Source organism: Leuciscus leuciscus (genome assembly GCF_965113295.1).
Source record: "Leuciscus leuciscus genome assembly, chromosome: 15".
NCBI classification, from domain to species: domain Eukaryota; kingdom Metazoa; phylum Chordata; class Actinopteri; order Cypriniformes; family Leuciscidae; genus Leuciscus; species Leuciscus leuciscus.
Window position 1 is genome coordinate 4,115,124 of NC_138739.1, and position 20,356 is coordinate 4,135,479.

A 20,356-nucleotide genomic window follows, 5' to 3' on the forward strand; every position below is an offset into this window, starting at 1 on the left:
TGTGCTGGTAAGCCTGCGCCTCAAGGCGAATCTCAGAAACGGCCTGTGATGAGGCGATATTTGGATATGAAAAAAAAAGCATCTTTCAGATCCACTGAGAAAAACCAATCCCTCGGGCGAATTTGTGCGAGGATTTGTTTGGTTGTCAGCATTCTGAACGGGCGCTTCATCAGCGCTTTGTTCAGGTGTCTGAGATCTAGGATGGGCCGGAGGCCGCCATCCTTCTTCGGAACGAGGAAGTAGCGGCTGTAAAAGCCTGACTCGCTTTGTGAGGGGGGGACTGCTTCGACAGCTCCCTTTTCCAACAGTTTGAGCACCTCAGTGCAAAGAACGTGTGCAACGTCCTTTCTCATTCTTGTTTCGACCACGCTGAAAAGCGCGAGGGTCTGTGAGCAAACTGTAGCGAGTAGCCTCGTTTTATTATGTTCAACACCCATTCTGATATACCGGTGATAGCCTCACAGACCTTGGCCCGTATAGCTAGGGGTTGAATAAAAGCTGGAGACGGGCCGCTGTGAGATAGGGATCCGGTCGTGCGAACAGTGAATGTGAACAGTGGTCATGAGCGGGGCCGCGCGCCTACAGAGGGCACACTCGTTATCAAGTCTCCAGCGTGAGCTAGAGGGAAAACTGATGTAGGAACAGTTTTTATGTGTAGAGGTGCATACTTTACAGTGGGCACACAATCAACGTTTATTGTCTCTCCCACGCTGGCTGGGGGGGGAGAGTTAATACAGTGTTGGTAGTGTTTGTGTGTAGGGATGCATGTTGTACAGCAGGCACACGCGCTACTTTTATTAAACTTCCAGCGTGAGCTGGGGAAAAGTTTGAGACTGTGAAAACAGTGTTTGTGTGTAGGGGTGCGTACAATACAGTAGGCACACACGCTACGTTTATTAAACTTCCAGCCTGAGCGGGGGGAAAGATTGAGACTGTGAAAACAGTGTTTGTGTGTAGGGGTGCGTACAATACAGTAGGCACACACGCTACGTTTATTAAACTTCCAGCCTGAGCGGGGGGGGAGATTGAAACTGTGGTCTGACGGTCTGCCGATTCGAGGCATTTGCCGGATGGCACAGCAGAACAGCGGCTTAAGGCGGCGTCCAGTTGAAAAACCAGGAATGCCGACGTCCTGAGAACTGCAAGGCAGGTGGCTTGTTCCGCTGCGGGCTTTTCGACGGCGGTGAGAAGGCTTCTTATCCGGAGATCAGCGAATCAGGAGATTAAATCTGAAGTCCCAGGCGGACAATGGGCTCAATTATAGCCGTAGGCCACGCCCATTCTGCGGGTGATTTTGCTGTAAAAACACGTTTTATTATGTATAGCTATCAGGGGAGCTCCAGTAAGCACACATTTACGTCTCCAAAGTGGATTTACATAAACCATATACATCTTAAAGACGCTCATTTTAAATTTCTATTTACATCTGACAGGAAAATATTCTAAAATATTCTAAAATTGCAGATGAGCACATCACAACATGAAATAGACATCTGAGTGATGAATGTGTGCTATTATGTAAGAGAATTCACTGTTGTCAACACTTATATTAGAAAAATTATCTGTAAGGAAGGTGAATAAACAAATCTATAAAGTAAACATAAGTTATATATTTTATTTGTACTGTTGATAAATTGAGGAACATTTATGTTGGATAAAAAATGAGTTAACACATCAGCAACAACCTCAACATGTAAATGTAGTATTGAGCTTATAAATCACAGAAGTAACGGGAATCTTGTCTGAATGTTACAGGGACAGATGAACACGTGTGTGTTTATTGAGCTCATAAATCACAGAGGTAACGTGAATCTTGTCTGGATATTACAGGAACAGATGAACACGTGTGTTTATTGAGCTCATAAATCACAGAGGTAACATGAATCTTGTCTGGATGTTACAGGGTCAGATGAACACGTGTGTTTATTGAGCTTATAAATCACAGAGGTAACGTGAATCTTGTCTGGATATTACAGGAACAGATGAACACGTGTGTTTATTGAGCTTATAAATCACAGAGGTAACGGGAATCTTGTCTGAATGTTACAGGAACAGATGAACACGTGTGTTTATTGAGCTTATAAATCACAGAGGTAACGTGAATCTTGTCTGGATATTACAGGAACAGATGAACACGTGTGTTTATTGAGCTTATAAATCACAGAGGTAACGTGAATCTTGTCTGGATATTACAGGAACAGATGAACACGTGTGTTTATTGAGCTCATAAATCACAGAGGTAACGTGAATCTTGTCTGGATATTACAGGAACAGATGAACACGTGTGTTTATTGAGCTCATAAATCACAGAAGTAACGGGAATCTTGTCTGGATGTTACAGGGTCAGATGAACACGTGTGTTTATTGAGCTCATAAATCACAGAGGTAACGTGAATCTTGTCTAGATGTTACAGGGTCAGATGAACACGTGTGTTTATTGAGCTCATAAATCACAGAGGTAACGGGAATCTTGTCTGGATGTTACAGGGACAGATGAACACGTGTGTGTTTATTGAGCTCATAAATCACAGAGGTAACGGGAATCTTGTCTGAATGTTACAGGGACAGATGAACACGTGTGTGTTTATTGAGCTCATAAATCACAGAGGTAACGTGAATCTTGTCTAGATGTTACAGGGACAGATGAACACGTGTGTGTTTATTGAGCTCATAAATCACAGAGGTAACATGAATCTTGTCTGGATGTTACAGGGTCAGATGAACACGTGTGTTTATTGAGCTCATAAATCACAGAGGTAACGGGAATCTTGTCTGAATGTTACAGGGACAGATGAACACGTGTGTGTTTATTGAGCTCATAAATCACAGAGGTAACGGGAATCTTGTCTGAATGTTACAGGGACAGATGAACACGTGTGTGTTTATTGAGCTCATAAATCACAGAGGTAACGTGAATCTTGTCTAGATGTTACAGGGTCAGATGAACACGTGTGTTTATTGAGCTCATAAATCACAGAGGTAACGTGAATCTTGTCTAGATGTTACAGGGTCAGATGAACACGTGTGTTTATTGAGCTCATAAATCACAGAGGTAACGTGAATCTTGTCTAGATGTTACAGGGTCAGATGAACACGTGTGTTTATTGAGCTCATAAATCACAGAGGTAACGTGAATCTTGTCTAGATGTTACAGGGTCAGATGAACACGTGTGTTTATTGAGCTCATAAATCACAGAGGTAACGTGAATCTTGTCTGGATATTACAGGGACAGATGAACACGTGTGTTTATTGAGCTTTTAAATCACAGAGGTAACGTGAATCTTGTCTGGATATTACAGGGACAGATGAACACGTGTGTTTATTGAGCTTATAAATCACAGAAGTAACGTGAATCTTGTCTAGATGTTACAGGGTCAGATGAACACGTGTGTTTATTGAGCTCATAAATCACAGAGGTAACGTGAATCTTGTCTAGATGTTACAAGGTCAGATGAACACGTGTGTTTATTGAGCTCATAAATCACAGAGGTAACGGGAATCTTGTCTGAATGTTACAGGGACAGATGAACACGTGTGTGTTTATTGAGCTCATAAATCACAGAGGTAACGTGAATCTTGTCTAGATGTTACAGGGTCAGATGAACACGTGTGTGTTTATTGAGCTCATAAATCACAGAGGTAACGTGAATCTTGTCTAGATGTTACAGGGTCAGATGAACACGTGTGTGTTTATTGAGCTCATAAATCACAGAGGTAACGTGAATCTTGTCTAGATGTTACAGGGTCAGATGAACACGTGTGTGTTTATTGAGCTCATAAATCACAGAGGTAACGTGAATCTTGTCTAGATGTTACAGGGACAGATGAACACGTGTGTGTTTATTGAGCTCATAAATCACAGAGGTAACGGGAATCTTGTCTGAATGTTACAGGGACAGATGAACACGTGTGTTTATTGAGCTCATAAATCACAGAGGTAACGTGAATCTTGTCTGGATATTACAGGAACAGATGAACACGTGTGTTTATTGAGCTCATAAATCACAGAGGTAACGGGAATCTTGTCTGAATGTTACAGGGACAGATGAACACGTGTGTGTTTATTGAGCTCATAAATCACAGAGGTAACGTGAATCTTGTCTGGATGTTACAGGGTCAGATGAACACGTGTGTTTATTGAGCTTATAAATCACAGAGGTAACGTGAATCTTGTCTGGATATTACAGGAACAGATGAACACGTGTGTTTATTGAGCTCATAAATCACAGAGGTAACGTGAATCTTGTCTAGATGTTACAGGGTCAGATGAACACGTGTGTTTATTGAGCTCATAAATCACAGAGGTAACGGGAATCTTGTCTGGATATTACAGGGACAGATGAACGTGTGTGTGTTTATTGAGCTCATAAATCACAGAGGTAACGTGAATCTTGTCTGGATGTTACAGGGTCAGATGAACACGTGTGTTTATTGAGCTCATAAATCACAGAGGTAACGGGAATCTTGTCTGGATATTACAGGGACAGATGAACACGTGTGTGTTTATTGAGCTCATAAATCACAGAGGTAACGTGAATCTTGTCTAGATGTTACAGGGTCAGATGAACGTGTGTGTGTTTATTGAGCTCATAAATCACAGAGGTAACGTGAATCTTGTCTGGATGTTACAGGGTCAGATGAACACGTGTGTTTATTGAGCTTATAAATCACAGAGGTAACGGGAATCTTGTCTGAATGTTACAGGGACAGATGAACGTGTGTGTGTGTTTATTGAGCTCATAAATCACAGAGGTAACGTGAATCTTGTCTGGATGTTACAGGGTCAGATGAACACGTGTGTTTATTGAGCTCATAAATCACAGAGGTAACGTGAATCTTGTCTGGATGTTACAGGGTCAGATGAACACGTGTGTTTATTGAGCTCATAAATCACAGAGGTAACGTGAATCTTGTCTAGATGTTACAGGGTCAGATGAACACGTGTGTTTATTGAGCTCATAAATCACAGAGGTAACGTGAATCTTGTCTAGATGTTACAGGGTCAGATGAACACGTGTGTTTATTGAGCTCATAAATCACAGAGGTAACGGGAATCTTGTCTGAATGTTACAGGGACAGATGAACACGTGTGTTTATTGAGCTCATAAATCACAGAGGTAACGTGAATCTTGTCTAGATGTTACAGGGTCAGATGAACACGTGTGTGTTTATTGAGCTCATAAATCACAGAGGTAACGGGAATCTTGTCTGGATGTTACAGGGTCAGATGAACACGTGTGTTTATTGAGCTCATAAATCACAGAGGTAACGGGAATCTTGTCTGGATGTTACAGGGACAGATGAACACGTGTGTTTATTGAGCTCATAAATCACAGAGGTAACGGGAATCTTGTCTGGATGTTACAGGGTCAGATGAACACGTGTGTTTATTGAGCTCATAAATCACAGAGGTAACGTGAATCTTGTCTGAATGTTACAGGGACAGATGAACACGTGTGTTTATTGAGCTCATAAATCACAGAGGTAACGTGAATCTTGTCTGGATGTTACAGGGTCAGATGAACACGTGTGTTTATTGAGCTCATAAATCACAGAGGTAACGGGAATCTTGTCTGGATGTTACAGGGACAGATGAACACGTGTGTTTATTGAGCTCATAAATCACAGAGGTAACGGGAATCTTGTCTGAATGTTACAGGGTCAGATGAACACGTGTGTTTATTGAGCTCATAAATCACAGAGGTAACGGGAATCTTGTCTGGATGTTACAGGGACAGATGAACACGTGTGTTTATTGAGCTCATAAATCACAGAGGTAACGGGAATCTTGTCTAGATGTTACAGGGTCAGATGAACACGTGTGTTTATTGAGCTCATAAATCACAGAGGTAACGTGAATCTTGTCTGGATGTTACAGGGTCAGATGAACACGTGTGTTTATTGAGCTCATAAATCACAGAGGTAACGGGAATCTTGTCTGGATGTTACAGGGACAGATGAACACGTGTGTTTATTGAGCTCATAAATCACAGAGGTAACGGGAATCTTGTCTGAATGTTACAGGGTCAGATGAACACGTGTGTGTTTATTGAGCTCATAAATCACAGAGGAAACGTGAATCTTGTCTAGATGTTACAGGGTCAGATGAACACGTGTGTTTATTGAGCTCATAAATCACAGAGGTAACGGGAATCTTGTCTGAATGTTACAGGGTCAGATGAACACGTGTGTGTTTATTGAGCTCATAAATCACAGAGGTAACGTGAATCTTGTCTAGATGTTACAGGGTCAGATGAACACGTGTGTGTTTATTGAGCTCATAAATCACAGAGGTAACATGAATCTTGTCTGAATGTTACAGGGTCAGATGAACACGTGTGTGTTTATTGAGCTCATAAATCACAGAGGTAACGTGAATCTTGTCTAGATGTTACAGGGTCAGATGAACACGTGTGTTTATTGAGCTCATAAATCACAGAGGTAACGTGAATCTTGTCTGAATGTTACAGGGTCAGATGAACACGTGTGTGTTTATTGAGCTCATAAATCACAGAGGTAACGTGAATCTTGTCTAGATGTTACAGGGTCAGATGAACACGTGTGTTTATTGAGCTCATAAATCACAGAGGTAACGTGAATCTTGTCTAGATGTTACAGGGACAGATGAACACGTGTGTTTATTGAGCTCATAAATCACAGAGGTAACGTGAATCTTGTCTAGATGTTACAGGGTCAGATGAACACGTGTGTTTATTGAGCTCATAAATCACAGAGGTAACGGGAATCTTGTCTGAATGTTACAGGGACAGATGAACACGTGTGTTTATTGAGCTCATAAATCACAGAGGTAACGTGAATCTTGTCTAGATGTTACAGGGACAGATGAACACGTGTGTTTATTGAGCTTATAAATCACAGAGGTAACGTGAATCTTGTCTGGATATTACAGGAACAGATGAACACGTGTGTTTATTGAGCTCATAAATCACAGAGGTAACGTGAATCTTGTCTGGATGTTACAGGGACAGATGAACGTGTGTTTATTGAGCTCATAAATCACAGAGGTAACGTGAATCTTGTCTGGATATTACAGGGACAGATGAACACGTGTGTGTTTATTGAGCTTATAAATCACAGAGGTAACGTGAATCTTGTCTGGATGTTACAGGGACAGATGAACACGTGTGTTTATTGAGCTCATAAATCACAGAGGTAACGGGAATCTTGTCTGGATGTTACAGGGTCAGATGAACACGTGTGTTTATTGAGCTTATAAATCACAGAGGTAACGTGAATCTTGTCTGGATGTTACAGGGTCAGATGAACACGTGTGTTTATTGAGCTTATAAATCACAGAGGTAACGTGAATCTTGTCTGGATGTTACAGGGACAGATGAACACGTGTGTGTTTATTGAGCTCATAAATCACAGAGGTAACGTGAATCTTGTCTGGATATTACAGGGACAGATGAACACGTGTGTTTATTGAGCTTATAAATCACAGAGGTAACGTGAATCTTGTCTGGATGTTACAGGGTCAGATGAACGTGTGTTTATTGAGCTTATAAATCACAGAGGTAACGTGAATCTTGTCTGGATGTTACAGGGTCAGATGAACACGTGTGTTTATTGAGCTTATAAATCACAGAGGTAACGTGAATCTTGTCTGGATGTTACAGGGACAGATGAACACGTGTGTGTTTATTGAGCTTATAAATCACAGAGGTAACATGAATCTTGTCTGGATGTTACAGGGACAGATGAACACGTGTGTGTTTATTGAGCTTATAAATCACAGAGGTAACATGAATCTTGTCTGGATGTTACAGGGACAGATGAACACGTGTGTGTTTATTGAGCTTATAAATCACAGAGGTAACGTGAATCTTGTCTGGATATTACAGGGACAGATGAACACGTGTGTTTATTGAGCTCATAAATCACAGAGGTAACCTGAATCTTGTCTGGATGTTACAGGGACAGATGAACGTGTGTTTATTGAGCTCATAAATCACAGAGGTAACGTGAATCTTGTCTGGATGTTACAGGGTCAGATGAACACGTGTGTTTATTGAGCTTATAAATCACAGAGGTAACGTGAATCTTGTCTGGATGTTACAGGGTCAGATGAACACGTGTGTTTATTGAGCTCATAAATCACAGAGGTAACGTGAATCTTGTCTGGATGTTACAGGGACAGATGAACACGTGTGTGTTTATTGAGCTTATAAATCACAGAGGTAACATGAATCTTGTCTAGATGTTACAGGGTCAGATGAACGTGTGTTTATTGAGCTCATAAATCACAGAGGTAACATGAATCTTGTCTGGATGTTACAGGAACAGATGAACACGTGTGTTTATTGAGCTTATAAATCACAGAGGTAACGTGAATCTTGTCTAGATGTTACAGGGTCAGATGAACACGTGTGTTTATTGAGCTCATAAATCACAGAGGTAACATGAATCTTGTCTGGATGTTACAGGGACAGATGAACGTGTGTTTATTGAGCTCATAAATCACAGAGGTAACGTGAATCTTGTCTGGATGTTACAGGGTCAGATGAACACGTGTGTGTTTATTGAGCTTATAAATCACAGAGGTAACGTGAATCTTGTCTGGATGTTACAGGGACAGATGAACACGTGTGTGTTTATTGAGCTCATAAATCACAGAGGTAACATGAATCTTGTCTGGATGTTACAGGGACAGATGAACACGTGTGTGTTTATTGAGCTTATAAATCACAGAGGTAACGTGAATCTTGTCTGGATGTTACAGGGTCAGATGAACACGTGTGTTTATTGAGCTCATAAATCACAGAGGTAACGTGAATCTTGTCTAGATGTTACAGGGTCAGATGAACACGTGTGTGTTTATTGAGCTCATAAATCACAGAGGTAACATGAATCTTGTCTGGATGTTACAGGGTCAGATGAACGTGTGTTTATTGAGCTTATAAATCACAGAGGTAACGTGAATCTTGTCTGGATGTTACAGGGTCAGATGAACACGTGTGTTTATTGAGCTCATAAATCACAGAGGTAACATGAATCTTGTCTAGATGTTACAGGGTCAGATGAACGTGTGTGTGTTTATTGAGCTTATAAATCACAGAGGTAACATGAATCTTGTCTGGATGTTACAGGAACAGATGAACACGTGTGTTTATTGAGCTTATAAATCACAGAGGTATCGTGAATCTTGTCTGGATGTTACAGGGACAGATGAACACGTGTGTGTTTATTGAGCTTATAAATCACAGAGGTAACGTGAATCTTGTCTGGATGTTACAGGAACAGATGAACACGTGTGTTTATTGAGCTTATAAATCACAGAGGTAACGTGAATCTTGTCTGGATGTTACAGGGACAGATGAACACGTGTGTTTATTGAGCTCATAAATCACAGAGGTAACGTGAATCTTGTCTGGATGTTACAGGGACAGATGAACACGTGTGTTTATTGAGCTTATAAATCACAGAGGTAACGTGAATCTTGTCTGGATGTTACAGGGACAGATGAACACGTGTGTGTTTATTGAGCTCATAAATCACAGAGGTAACATGAATCTTGTCTGGATGTTACAGGGACAGATGAACACGTGTGTGTTTATTGAGCTCATAAATCACAGAGGTAACATGAATCTTGTCTGGATGTTACAGGGACAGATGAACACGTGTGTGTTTATTGAGCTTATAAATCACAGAGGTAACGGGAATCTTGTCTGGATGTTACAGGAACAGATGAACACGTGTGTTTATTGAGCTTATAAATCACAGAGGTAACGTGAATCTTGTCTGGATGTTACAGGAACAGATGAACACGTGTGTTTATTGAGCTCATAAATCACAGAGGTAACGTGAATCTTGTCTGGATGTTACAGGGTCAGATGAACACGTGTGTTTATTGAGCTCATAAATCACAGAGGTAACGTGAATCTTGTCTGGATGTTACAGGGTCAGATGAACGTGTGTTTATTGAGCTCATAAATCACAGAGGTAACATGAATCTTGTCTGGATGTTACAGGGACAGATGAACACGTGTGTGTTTATTGAGCTAATAAATCACAGAGGTAACATGAATCTTGTCTGGATGTTACAGGGTCAGATGAACGTGTGTTTATTGAGCTTATAAATCACAGAGGTAACGTGAATCTTGTCTGGATATTACAGGGACAGATGAACACGTGTGTTTATTGAGCTCATAAATCACAGAGGTAACGTGAATCTTGTCTGGATGTTACAGGGTCAGATGAACGTGTGTTTATTGAGCTCATAAATCACAGAGGTAACGTGAATCTTGTCTGGATGTTACAGGTTCAGATGAACGTGTGTTTATTGAGCTCATAAATCACAGAGGTAACGTGAATCTTGTCTGGATGTTACAGGGTCAGATGAACGTGTGTTTATTGAGCTCATAAATCACAGAGGTAACGTGAATCTTGTCTGGATGTTACAGGGTCAGATGAACACGTGTGTTTATTGAGCTCATAAATCACAGAGGTAACGTGAATCTTGTCTGGATGTTACAGGGTCAGATGAACACGTGTGTTTATTGAGCTCATAAATCACAGAGGTAACGTGAATCTTGTCTGGATGTTACAGGGACAGATGAACACGTGTGTTTATTGAGCTCATAAATCACAGAGGTAACGTGAATCTTGTCTGAATGTTACAGGGTCAGATGAACGTGTGTTTATTGAGCTTATAAATCACAGAGGTAACGTGAATCTTGTCTGGATGTTACAGGAACAGATGAACACGTGTGTTTATTGAGCTTATAAATCACAGAGGTAACGTGAATCTTGTCTGGATATTACAGGGACAGATGAACACGTGTGTGTTTATTGAGCTTATAAATCACAGAGGTAACGTGAATCTTGTCTGAATGTTACAGGGACAGATGAACACGTGTGTTTATTGAGCTCATAAATCACAGAGGTAACGTGAATCTTGTCTGGATGTTACAGGGTCAGATGAACACGTGTGTTTATTGAGCTTATAAATCACAGAGGTAACGTGAATCTTGTCTGGATATTACAGGGACAGATGAACACGTGTGTGTTTATTGAGCTTATAAATCACAGAGGTAACGTGAATCTTGTCTGAATGTTACAGGGACAGATGAACACGTGTGTTTATTGAGCTCATAAATCACAGAGGTAACATGAATCTTGTCTGGATGTTACAGGGACAGATGAACGTGTGTTTATTGAGCTCATAAATCACAGAGGTAACGTGAATCTTGTCTGGATATTACAGGGACAGATGAACACGTGTGTGTTTATTGAGCTTATAAATCACAGAGGTAACGTGAATCTTGTCTGGATGTTACAGGGTCAGATGAACACGTGTGCTTATTGAGCTTATAAATCACAGAGGTAACGTGAATCTTGTCTGGATATTACAGGGACAGATGAACACGTGTGTGTTTATTGAGCTTATAAATCACAGAGGTAACGTGAATCTTGTCTGAATGTTACAGGGACAGATGAACACGTGTGTTTATTGAGCTCATAAATCACAGAGGTAACATGAATCTTGTCTGGATGTTACAGGGACAGATGAACGTGTGTTTATTGAGCTCATAAATCACAGAGGTAACGTGAATCTTGTCTGGATATTACAGGGACAGATGAACACGTGTGTGTTTATTGAGCTTATAAATCACAGAGGTAACGTGAATCTTGTCTGGATGTTACAGGGTCAGATGAACACGTGTGCTTATTGAGCTTATAAATCACAGAGGTAACGTGAATCTTGTCTGGATATTACAGGGACAGATGAACACGTGTGTGTTTATTGAGCTTATAAATCACAGAGGTAACGTGAATCTTGTCTGAATGTTACAGGGACAGATGAACACGTGTGTTTATTGAGCTTATAAATCACAGAGGTAACGTGAATCTTGTCTGGATGTTACAGGGACAGATGAACACGTGTGTGTTTATTGAGCTCATAAATCACAGAGGTAACATGAATCTTGTCTGGATGTTACAGGGTCAGATGAACGTGTGTTTATTGAGCTTATAAATCACAGAGGTAACGTGAATCTTGTCTGGATGTTACAGGGTCAGATGAACACGTGTGTTTATTGAGCTCATAAATCACAGAGGTAACATGAATCTTGTCTAGATGTTACAGGGACAGATGAACACGTGTGTTTATTGAGCTCATAAATCACAGAGGTAACGTGAATCTTGTCTGGATGTTACAGGGACAGATGAACACGTGTGTGTTTATTGAGCTCATAAATCACAGAGGTAACATGAATCTTGTCTGGATGTTACAGGGACAGATGAACACGTGTGTTTATTGAGCTCATAAATCACAGAGGTAACGTGAATCTTGTCTGGATGTTACAGGGACAGATGAACACGTGTGTTTATTGAGCTCATAAATCACAGAGGTAACATGAATCTTGTCTAGATGTTACAGGGTCAGATGAACACGTGTGTGTTTATTGAGCTCATAAATCACAGAGGTAACATGAATCTTGTCTGGATGTTACAGGGACAGATGAACACGTGTGTGTTTATTGAGCTTATAAATCACAGAGGTAACGTGAATCTTGTCTGGATGTTACAGGAACAGATGAACACGTGTGTTTATTGAGCTTATAAATCACAGAGGTAACGTGAATCTTGTCTGGATGTTACAGGAACAGATGAACACGTGTGTTTATTGAGCTTATAAATCACAGAGGTAACGTGAATCTTGTCTGGATGTTACAGGAACAGATGAACACGTGTGTTTATTGAGCTCATAAATCACAGAGGTAACATGAATCTTGTCTGGATATTACAGGGACAGATGAACACGTGTGTTTATTGAGCTCATAAATCACAGAGGTAACGTGAATCTTGTCTGGATGTTACAGGGACAGATGAACGTGTGTTTATTGAGCTCATAAATCACAGAGGTAACGTGAATCTTGTCTGGATGTTACAGGAACAGATGAACACGTGTGTTTATTGAGCTCATAAATCACAGAGGTAACGTGAATCTTGTCTGAATGTTACAGGGACAGATGAACGTGTGTTTATTGAGCTCATAAATCACAGAGGTAACGTGAATCTTGTCTGGATGTTACAGGGTCAGATGAACACGTGTGTGTTTATTGAGCTCATAAATCACAGAGGTAACATGAATCTTGTCTGAATGTTACAGGGACAGATGAACGTGTGTTTATTGAGCTCATAAATCACAGAGGTAACGTGAATCTTGTCTGGATGTTACAGGGTCAGATGAACACGTGTGTTTATTGAGCTCATAAATCACAGAGGTAACATGAATCTTGTCTAGATGTTACAGGGTCAGATGAACGTGTGTTTATTGAGCTCATAAATCACAGAGGTAACGTGAATCTTGTCTGGATGTTACAGGGTCAGATGAACACGTGTGTTTATTGAGCTCATAAATCACAGAGGTAACATGAATCTTGTCTGGATGTTACAGGGTCAGATGAACGTGTGTTTTTTGAGCTCATAAATCACAGAGGTAACGTGAATCTTGTCTGGATGTTACAGGGTCAGATGAACGTGTGTTTATTGAGCTCATAAATCACAGAGGTAACGTGAATCTTGTCTGGATGTTACAGGGTCAGATGAACACGTGTGTTTATTGAGCTCATAAATCACAGAGGTAACGTGAATCTTGTCTGGATGTTACAGGGACAGATGAACACGTGTGTTTATTGAGCTTATAAATCACAGAGGTAACGTGAATCTTGTCTGGATGTTACAGGGTCAGATGAACACGTGTGTTTATTGAGCTCATAAATCACAGAGGTAACGTGAATCTTGTCTGGATGTTACAGGGACAGATGAACACGTGTGTTTATTGAGCTCATAAATCACAGAGGTAACGTGAATCTTGTCTGGATGTTACAGGGTCAGATGAACACGTGTGTTTATTGAGCTCATAAATCACAGAGGTAACATGAATCTTGTCTGGATGTTACAGGGTCAGATGAACGTGTGTTTTTTGAGCTCATAAATCACAGAGGTAACGTGAATCTTGTCTGGATGTTACAGGGTCAGATGAACGTGTGTTTATTGAGCTCATAAATCACAGAGGTAACGTGAATCTTGTCTGGATGTTACAGGGTCAGATGAACACGTGTGTTTATTGAGCTCATAAATCACAGAGGTAACGTGAATCTTGTCTGGATGTTACAGGGACAGATGAACACGTGTGTTTATTGAGCTCATAAATCACAGAGGTAACATGAATCTTGTCTGGATATTACAGGGACAGATGAACACGTGTGTTTATTGAGCTCATAAATCACAGAGGTAACATGAATCTTGTCTGGATGTTACAGGGACAGATGAACACGTGTGTTTATTGAGCTCATAAATCACAGAGGTAACGTGAATCTTGTCTGGATGTTACAGGGACAGATGAACACGTGTGTTTATTGAGCTCATAAATCACAGAGGTAACGTGAATCTTGTCTGGATGTTACAGGAACAGATGAACACGTGTGTGTTTATTGAGCTCATAAACCACAGAGGTAACGTGAATCTTGTCTGGATGTTACAGGGTCAGATGAACAAGTGTGTTTATTGAGCTTATAAATCACAGAGGTAACGTGAATCTTGTCTGGATATTACAGGGACAGATGAACACGTGTGTGTTTATTGAGCTTATAAATCACAGAGGTAACGTGAATCTTGTCTGAATGTTACAGGGACAGATGAACACGTGTGTTTATTGAGCTCATAAATCACAGAGGTAACATGAATCTTGTCTGGATGTTACAGGGACAGATGAACGTGTGTTTATTGAGCTCATAAATCACAGAGGTAACGTGAATCTTGTCTGGATATTACAGGGACAGATGAACACGTGTGTGTTTATTGAGCTTATAAATCACAGAGGTAACGTGAATCTTGTCTGGATGTTACAGGAACAGATGAACACGTGTGTTTATTGAGCTCATAAATCACAGAGGTAACGTGAATCTTGTCTGGATGTTACAGGGTCAGATGAACGTGTGTTTATTGAGCTCATAAATCACAGAGGTAACATGAATCTTGTCTGGATGTTACAGGGACAGATGAACACGTGTGTGTTTATTGAGCTCATAAATCACAGAGGTAACGTGAATCTTGTCTGGATGTTACAGGGTCAGATGAACGTGTGTTTATTGAGCTTATAAATCACAGAGGTAACGTGAATCTTGTCTGGATATTACAGGGACAGATGAACACGTGTGTTTATTGAGCTCATAAATCACAGAGGTAACGTGAATCTTGTCTGGATGTTACAGGGTCAGATGAACGTGTGTTTATTGAGCTCATAAATCACAGAGGTAACGTGAATCTTGTCTGGATATTACAGGGACAGATGAACACGTGTGTGTTTATTGAGCTCATAAATCACAGAGGTAACGTGAATCTTGTCTGGATATTACAGGGACAGATGAACACGTGTGTGTTTATTGAGCTCATAAATCACAGAGGTAACGTGAATCTTGTCTGGATGTTACAGGGTCAGATGAACACGTGTGTTTATTGAGCTCATAAATCACAGAGGTAACGTGAATCTTGTCTGGATGTTACAGGGTCAGATGAACGTGTGTTTATTGAGCTCATAAATCACAGAGGTAACGTGAATCTTGTCTGGATATTACAGGGACAGATGAACACGTGTGTGTTTATTGAGCTCATAAATCACAGAGGTAACGTGAATCTTGTCTGGATGTTACAGGGTCAGATGAACACGTGTGTTTATTGAGCTCATAAATCACAGAGGTAACGTGAATCTTGTCTGGATGTTACAGGGTCAGATGAACGTGTGTTTATTGAGCTCATAAATCACAGAGGTAACGTGAATCTTGTCTGGATGTTACAGGGTCAGATGAACGTGTGTTTATTGAGCTCATAAATCACAGAGGTAACGTGAATCTTGTCTGGATGTTACAGGGTCAGATGAACACGTGTGTTTATTGACCTCATAAATCACAGAGGTAACATGAATCTTGTCTGGATATTACAGGGACAGATGAACACGTGTGTTTATTGAGCTCATAAATCACAGAGGTAACGTGAATCTTGTCTGGATGTTACAGGGACAGATGAACACGTGTGTTTATTGAGCTCATAAATCACAGAGGTAACGTGAATCTTGTCTGAATGTTACAGGGTCAGATGAACGTGTGTTTATTGAGCTCATAAATCACAGAGGTAACGGGAATCTTGTCTGGATGTTACAGGAACAGATGAACACGTGTGTGTTTATTGAGCTCATAAATCACAGAGGTAACGTGAATCTTGTCTGGATGTTACAGGGACAGATGAACGTGTGTTTATTGAGCTCATAAATCACAGAGGTAACGTGAATCTTGTCTGGATGTTACAGGAACAGATGAACACGTGTGTTTATTGAGCTCATAAATCACAGAGGTAACGTGAATCTTGTCTGGATGTTACAGGGACAGATGAACACGTGTGTGTTTATTGAGCTCATAAATCACAGAGGTAACGTGAATCTTGTCTGGATGTTACAGGGACAGATGAACACGTGTGTGTTTATTGAGCTCATAAATCACAGAGGTAATGTGAATCTTGTCTGGATGTTACAGGGTCAGATGAACACGTGTGTTTATTGAGCTTATAAATCACAGAGGTAACGTGAATCTTGTCTGGATATTACAGGGACAGATGAACACGTGTGTGTTTATTGAGCTTATAAATCACAGAGGTAACGTGAATCTTGTCTGAATGTTACAGGGACAGATGAACACGTGTGTTTATTGAGCTCATAAATCACAGAGGTAATATGAATCTTGTCTGGATGTTACAGGGACAGATGAACGTGTGTTTATTGAGCTCATAAATCACAGAGGTAACGTGAATCTTGTCTGGATATTACAGGGACAGATGAACACGTGTGTTTATTGAGCTCATAAATCACAGAGGTAACATGAATCTTGTCTGGATGTTACAGGGACAGATGAACACGTGTGTTTATTGAGCTTATAAATCACAGAGGTAACGTGAATCTTGTCTGAATGTTACAGGGACAGATGAACACGTGTGTTTATTGAGCTTATAAATCACAGAGGTAACGTGAATCTTGTCTGAATGTTACAGGGACAGATGAACACGTGTGTGTTTATTGAGCTCATAAATCACAGAGGTAACATGAATCTTGTCTAGATGTTACAGGGTCAGATGAACGTGTGTTTATTGAGCTCATAAATCACAGAGGTAACATGAATCTTGTCTGGATGTTACAGGGACAGATGAACACGTGTGTGTTTATTGAGCTTATAAATCACAGAGGTAACGTGAATCTTGTCTGGATGTTACAGGAACAGATGAACACGTGTGTTTATTGAGCTTATAAATCACAGAGGTAACGTGAATCTTGTCTGGATGTTACAGGAACAGATGAACACGTGTGTTTATTGAGCTTATAAATCACAGAGGTAACGTGAATCTTGTCTGGATGTTACAGGAACAGATGAACACGTGTGTTTATTGAGCTCATAAATCACAGAGGTAACATGAATCTTGTCTGGATGTTACAGGGTCAGATGAACGTGTGTTTATTGAGCTCATAAATCACAGAGGTAACGTGAATCTTGTCTGGATGTTACAGGGTCAGATGAACACGTGTGTTTATTGAGCTCATAAATCACAGAGGTAACATGAATCTTGTCTGGATGTTACAGGGTCAGATGAACGTGTGTTTATTGAGCTCATAAATCACAGAGGTAACGTGAATCTTGTCTGGATGTTACAGGGTCAGATGAACACGTGTGTTTATTGAGCTCATAAATCACAGAGGTAACGTGAATCTTGTCTGGATGTTACAGGGTCAGATGAACACGTGTGTTTATTGAGCTCATAAATCACAGAGGTAACGTGAATCTTGTCTGGATGTTACAGGGACAGATGAACACGTGTGTTTATTGAGCTCATAAATCACAGAGGTAACATGAATCTTGTCTGGATATTACAGGGACAGATGAACACGTGTGTTTATTGAGCTCATAAATCACAGAGGTAACGTGAATCTTGTCTGGATGTTACAGGGACAGATGAACACGTGTGTTTATTGAGCTCATAAATCACAGAGGTAACGTGAATCTTGTCTGGATGTTACAGGAACAGATGAACACGTGTGTGTTTATTGAGCTCATAAACCACAGAGGTAACGTGAATCTTGTCTGGATGTTACAGGGTCAGATGAACACGTGTGTTTATTGAGCTTATAAATCACAGAGGTAACGTGAATCTTGTCTGGATATTACAGGGACAGATGAACACGTGTGTGTTTATTGAGCTTATAAATCACAGAGGTAACGTGAATCTTGTCTGAATGTTACAGGGACAGATGAACACGTGTGTTTATTGAGCTCATAAATCACAGAGGTAACATGAATCTTGTCTGGATGTTACAGGGACAGATGAACGTGTGTTTATTGAGCTCATAAATCACAGAGGTAACGTGAATCTTGTCTGGATATTACAGGGACAGATGAACACGTGTGTGTTTATTGAGCTTATAAATCACAGAGGTAACGTGAATCTTGTCTGAATGTTACAGGGTCAGATGAACACGTGTGTTTATTGAGCTCAAAATCACAGAGGTAACGTGAATCTTGTCTAGATGTTACAGGGTCAGATGAACATGTGTGTGTTTATTGAGCTCATAAATCACAGAGGTAACGTGAATCTTCTCTGGATGTTACAGGGACAGATGAACACGTGTGTTTATTGAGCTTATAAATCACAGAGGTAACGTGAATCTTGTCTGGATGTTACAGGGTCAGATGAACACGTGTGTTTATTGAGCTCATAAATCACAGAGGTAACGTGAATCTTGTCTGGATGTTACAGGGTCAGATGAACACGTGTGTTTATTGAGCTCATAAATCACAGAGGTAACGTGAATCTTGTCTGGATGTTACAGGGTCAGATGAACACGTGTGTTTATTGAGCTCATAAATCACAGAGGTAACGTGAATCTTGTCTGGATGTTACAGGGACAGATGAACGTGTGTTTATTGAGCTCATAAATCACAGAGGTAACATGAATCTTGTCTGAATGTTACAGGGTCAGATGAACACGTGTGTTTATTGAGCTCAAAATCACAGAGGTAACGTGAATCTTGTCTAGATGTTACAGGGTCAGATGAACATGTGTGTGTTTATTGAGCTCATAAATCACAGAGGTAACGTGAATCTTCTCTGGATGTTACAGGGACAGATGAACACGTGTGTTTATTGAGCTTATAAATCACAGAGGTAACGTGAATCTTGTCTGGATGTTACAGGGACAGATGAACACGTGTGTGTTTATTGAGCTTATAAATCACAGAGGTAACGTGAATCTTGTCTAGATGTTACAGGGACAGATGAACACGTGTGTTTATTGAGCTTATAAATCACAGAGGTAACGTGAATCTTGTCTGGATGTTACAGGGACAGATGAACGTGTGTTTATTGAGCTCATAAATCACAGAGGTAACGTGAATCTTGTCTGGATGTTACAGGGACAGATGAACGTGTGTTTATTGAGCTCATAAATCACAGAGGTAACGTGAATCTTGTCTGGATGTTACAGGGTCAGATGAACATGTGTGTTTATCCGGTGGAGAGAGGCTGATGAAGGCTTTGAGTGAGTATACTACAGAAATGAATAACAAAATCTATTTAAATATTAAGTTGTAGTTTATTTTAATTATTGTAATTTCAAACAGAGCTATTACAACACTTTTCTGATTCTTGATTTCTGTGCATTTGCTGCAGATCTTTTGTGGTGGAGCAGGACCTGCAAGGGAAGATGATGGCGGCATTTGTGGGGGGAGAAAATTGTATTTAAGGGATCTTACTAAAATATAAAGTAAGATAATATTGTTACTTTGTTACTTTTGTACTTCTAATACAATCAAATGACACTGTGCTGTTAAAATGACTGCTTTTGTATTATGTATTTTTGTAGGATCTGAAATCTCTGCCGACTGGTGTGAGCACCGAGGATGAGGAGCCCAGAGCTGAATCCTGGAAACGGTGCCATGGATGAGACCCTTCATCACTCCACCTGCATATTGTAGTTTGAATAAAGTTTCATGTGTTGTTGACTTGTATATGCATTTGTTTATTGATGGTTACATTTATTTGTTCTTTTACTAATTTATTCATGTTTCTTATTGTTGTCAGTCAATAAAAATATTATTATTTAATTAATGCTTTAGTTCATTGCTTGACTGAAAATGTAAATGTTTTTACTGTATTTATCTACACGTAAGATAAATAGCATTCATGCATAGCTATGTCATATGACAAAACAAATTACATTTTGCTTGTTTTATTAAATTATATAATTTTCAGTAAAACAAAGGCAATATAATTAGGCTAAGTATTGGCCAG

At 40.1% G+C, this 20,356-nt stretch overlaps 2 long non-coding RNA genes across 2 annotated transcripts in view; one reads left to right on the forward strand and one right to left on the reverse strand.

Moving 5' to 3' along the window:
* The window catches only part of LOC309476443, a 29,534-nt gene extending 9,416 nt beyond the window's left edge, over positions 1-20,118 (forward strand). The window contains exons 3-5 of the long non-coding RNA XR_014198155.1: positions 19,551-19,604; positions 19,736-19,829; positions 19,929-20,118. This is a non-coding gene — a long non-coding RNA (uncharacterized lncRNA). The remainder of the gene's footprint in view (positions 1-19,550; positions 19,605-19,735; positions 19,830-19,928) is intronic.
* Positions 1-20,356, reverse strand: part of LOC309476505 — a 241,570-nt gene that overhangs the window by 140,614 nt on the left and 80,600 nt on the right. The window lies entirely within an intron of this gene.